This window comes from Dasypus novemcinctus, chromosome 15 (assembly GCF_030445035.2).
Source record: "Dasypus novemcinctus isolate mDasNov1 chromosome 15, mDasNov1.1.hap2, whole genome shotgun sequence".
NCBI lineage: Eukaryota > Metazoa > Chordata > Mammalia > Cingulata > Dasypodidae > Dasypus > Dasypus novemcinctus.
Genome location: NC_080687.1, coordinates 55077487 through 55082773, shown reverse-complemented (window position 1 = coordinate 55082773; position 5287 = coordinate 55077487).

The following is a 5287-nucleotide window of genomic DNA, read 5'->3' as shown; positions in this document are numbered from 1 at the left end:
CTTGATTTACAATATAAAATAAAAGCTTCTGATTGTATCTATGGCTATTAAAGCAATGATATTAAATAGCACTATTAAAGCCTTCTAAAATATATACAGAAAAGATTCCAACCCTTTCTACTGATTGCAAAATGAGTTCATAGTGAGCTTTATGGATTTTCATTTGCATGGATTTGTCTCATTTAAGGGCAAGATAGGTAAGCTGCTGGTTCTTGGTGTTTTAGTCATAGTCCCACATACTTATTCATCATGTTATGGTCTCAGCTGAAGGAAAGATGGCAGAATCTTTTTTTAAATTCAAATACCTGATGTATAAACAAACACATATCCTCTCTTTTTTCATGTTACCAATCTTACAGATGCCTCTAACTATCCTGCTACGAACCAAAAATCAATACCAAAGAGAAGGTTCTTCCTCATTATAATTGTCAGGAAAGGAAACAGAACAGTGGCTAAATGAGTCTCCGAGTGTCTGTGAAAACATGAAACCGTCCACGGTTTGCTCCATGTTTGCTCCTGTGTTCACCTGTTTGAGAAGTTGGATCGCTTTGATAAATATTGTATATGCACATTTAAAAAATCACAGACAAATACATACAAAACAATACAATTCATATCAAAAGATAATGCCTCATTTATTACTTTGTCATGTGATAATCAATAAATGGCATAAATATTTCAGGCCAAAGGACACAATAATTTAGTGTCACTTAAACAACATAAGAATGTTGCTGTACTTCATGACTTACAAAGAAAGAAAATCAGAAGGGCTAATTGCTAGAAATATAAAGTATTCACATATAAAAACAAATGCTCTGTAGCAACTTAAATATTAGGTATTTCCTAGAACCCAAGGTTTTAGACCTGTTGAAGTGCTTGGAATAAGCATCAGGCTATCATTTTGCTCATCAAAACCTATCAAGCTTCTAAACTGAAAGTCTTACCATTTCGAGTTGGGCCTTAATTTGGACTTATTGACTCTCTTTTTTGTGATCTAGTAAATGGATTTTTTTCTATCAAAATTATTACCAGGTTAGTCAAGAAAAGCTGCCTTCACATAGCTACCACTTGTTTGCTGACATCAATGATTTATTGGCAAAATGAGAATCATTATCCCTTTTGTTTATAAAAGCATTAAATCTCCCACTCTTGTAATAATAATAAAAGTTTCAGTCTGCCCACAGGTTACATTTTTCCATAAAAGTCTTTTTCTCCAGAGGTCCCAGCCAATTAATGAGAGCCTTGCCAAATCATACTCCAGACTAAGTAGCTCTCTGTGAGGTTGCTATCATCTTTTCCCTTATGTCTTCCAAATCATAAGCACAAGTATTACATAAATAATCAAACTCTGGTTATAAAAGTATAGTTAAAGTAGAGAACACAACTTAGAAGTCTAATTGAAATCAGGTTTTCGACAATTTTCCTATGTCAGGAATTTGGTATTCTTTGAAAGGGAGGTTGTTTTGTAAAACTCATTTCCAGTCCACTTCAAAAGGAATAACTGTCTCAAAAACAATAGGGATGGTGTGGAGGGTATGGGAAGTGGGGCATATGGGAATCCCAATTTTTGGGGGGTAACATTTGTGCAATCTAAATATCTTTAAAAAAATTTTTTTAAATGTATTAAAAATTATGTTGGAAATTGATAGTCAGCCGTGTAAATTTTCAATCTTTAAGTGAATAGCTATTTGGTGCAGGTAATATTTTTGACACTGTAAGAGATACCGAAATAAAGAAAGTACAGTGTTTGTCCTTAATGTCTTCATGCTTTATCAGGGAAACAAAAGAAATACAATATCAAAATCTGTAATTACAAATATATTTGATTTTTGAGGAATTATTGTCAGACTCCAAAAATAGACCAAGAGCTCCTTTAGAGAAAAAAAAGAAAAAAAATAGAATTCCTTTATATCTGTCTCAAGAAAGAGCAGCAAATATTTAACAGTCGAAGAAATAAGCAACAAAGTCTGGGTTGTATATATATATTTTTTTCAGTTTTCACTATTAAACAAAGATACTCTAAGTGTTTGTGGGGGTGGGGTGAGACTGCAGCTGGAATAATAGTGAATAATCTCATCCCATTATCTCTGAAAATACCTAAGTGCCCGTTTTATAGATCAAGCTGGAATTATTGGAAATATAAATCAATGCTAAGCCCCCAAATGTGCACTAGGTATTGCAAAGAATAAAAATTCCAAAGCAATAAAAGAAATATATACCTATATAATGGGGGGAAATGAATTCTTGAAATAAAATTTAAAAATTAATATATCTATAATACAGAGAAGCCTATTCCATTCTAGGAAATGATCTATACTGGGAAAAAAAGATGCTTTTTAAGTTACCAGAAAACTGAACTTGAATAGTTTGTTGATGATATGATTACAAACTTGGAAAACTGCAGAGACACAAATGAAAAATTATATGCATATATTTAAAAATAATTTATTGAGGTAAAATTCATGTAAATTAAATGAATCATTTTAGTATGAACAATTGGTTGTATATTAAAGACTCGCAACTTTGCACAACTACTACTTGTATGCAGTTCCAAAATATTTCCAAAATTGCAAAGCAAAACCTTTTCCCCATTATGTTGTTTCTCACCATTTCCCCCTCCTCTCAGGCTTTAACAACCCATGATCTGCTGTCTATCTCTATAGATTATCTACTTTGGGTATTCCATAATAATTGAATTGGGCAATACATGTTTTTTAGTGTCATGCTTATTTCACTTAGCATAATATTTTTAAAGTTCATTATGTTATAGCATGTGTAGCAGTTTAATGTTCTTGATGAATTCCAAAAAGAAATATTGGATTATGTTTGTAAACTGGTCTTTTCCTCTGGGCATATGAGATTATACTGAATTCAGAGGTTTGCTTGATTAAGTAATTGTGTCAGTAGAGCGTTGACTCCCCACCCCTTGGTTGGTGGGGACTCACAGATAAAAGGCATGACACAGGACAGAGTTAAGGGCTTTTGATGTTGGAAATTTGATGTTGTAGTTTGATGCTAAAGCCTTAAACTGGAACCCCAGGAAGAGAGGAACCCTAAACCTGGAAAGAAGCAAGCCCTGGGAAGAGGAACACAGGAATCCTGAACCCTTGCAGATGTTGGCAGCCATCTTGGTGAAAACAGACTTTGGTGAGGGAAGTAACTTATGCTTTATGGCCTGGTATCTGTAAGCTCCTACCCCAAATAAATACCCTTTATGAAAACCAACCAATTTCTGGCATTTTGCATCAGCAACTCTTTGGCTGACTAATACAGCATGTGTCAGTACTTCATTTTTTTTTTTAATTGTACTATTTATTTGATAGTACTTCATTTTTTTAAGGCTTAACAATATTCCATTGAATTATAATACCATAATTTCTTAATGTGTTTGTCTTTTGATGGACATTTTGCACTATTTTCAACTTTGGCTATTATGAATAATGTTTTTATCAATTTGTGTGAACTTCTACTTGTTCAAGTATTATTTTCAATTATTTTGGCTATATTCCTAAGGAATAAATTGTTAGGTCATATGGTAATTCTATGTTTAACTTTTTTGAGGAATTACCAAACTTTTTTCCACAGGGGTGCACTATCTTACATTCCTATCAGTAATGTAGTATGGTTCAAATTCTTTGATTCTTAACAACCCTTGTTATTTCACATTTTAAAAATTATTATTATAGCCATTTTGATGGGTGATAAGTGGTACTTCATTGTGATTTTGTGGTGTTGATTAGAATTTATCCAATGGTTAATGAGGTTAGCATCTTTTCATATGCTTATTTGCAACTTGTATGTCTTTTTTTGAAAAACGGTTATTGAAATTTGTTCCCATTTTATTTTCAATGATTTTGTTTCTGTCTTTTATTGCAAAGTTGCAAGAATTTTTTTATATTCTTGTTACAAGTCTCTTTTCAAACATATAATTTGTGATATTTCTCCCATTCTCTTGGTTGTTGTTTCGCTTTCTTGGTATCTTTTGAAGCTCAAATGAATATAATTTTGATTAAGTCCAATTTAGTTCTTTTTTCTGTCATTACTTATACTCTTACTGTCCTATCTAGGAAACAATTTTTTTAAAGCCAGTTCACAAAAATGTATGCCTATGTTTTCTTCTAAGAGTTTTATGGTCTTAGATCTTATAGTTAGGTCTTAGACTTAGATGCATTTTAAGTTATTTTTGCATATGATGTAAGGAAAGGAGACCCAATTTTATTCATTTTCATGTAGATGTCCAGTTGTTCCATCACCATTTGTTGATGGAATTTTTTTTACCTATAGAATATTCTTGGCACCCATGTTAAGAATCAATTGGCCACACATATATCAGCTTATTTCTGCACTCACAATTCTATTTCACTGATCTTTAATATATCCTTGTACTAGTACCATACTTTTTTTGATTAATGTATCTTTGTAGTAAGTTTTGAAGTAAAAAAGTGATTGTCCTACCTATTTTTCTTCTTTCCAAAATTGTTTTGGTTATTAAGGAATATTATATTTCCATGTGAATTTGAGGATTAGCTTTTCCTTTTTTTCTCAAAAAAGTTGTTGGAATTTTGGTAAGTATTGCATTTAATCTATGGAGTACTTCAAGTGTTATTTCCATTTAAATAATATTTAGTCTACTGATCCATGATCATAGGATGTCTTTCCATTTATGTATGCCTCATATATATTTTCAAAGTAGCATTTCAGTAAGTTAATCATAAAACTTAAGAATATACCTATTTAAATACTTCTGGGAAAATGGCATCAAGTTAAGTAGGCAGGTTAACTCTTTCACAGAAACAATGGAGGAATGGCGAAAAGCTGTCCAAAGAACATGTTTTGGGGTTCTACAGACCAGGGGAATTCTGTGCACCTCCAAGAAGGGTAAGAGTCAGAGAGACAAGAAGCCAAAATGATAGCCTAAGTTGCTAACCCTCACAGCTGCGAATGACACACATGTCCCAACTTCAAGGCAAACAGTACAGATAAAACTGCTGCCTCACTTCAGTCAACCTAGAGGAGAACAAGTGTCTTCCTCCCTGGGATGAGAGAGGGTATGGCAGAAGGCAGAGAGTGGTTTCTCTTCAATGGCTTTGGCCAGCAGAGCCTGCTTTGAATTTCAACTCTAGTCAGACCAGAATTACATACAAGTGGAGGTTGAGACACATCCATGGAAAAATTCACTAATCAGTGCCATTGCTGACTGTCTAGAAAACTACAAGGAAAAAAAAATTTGCTTTTAGAGTTCTGTCCCAAACACAGTGTGCAGATCTACACCCCATTAATGAAACTT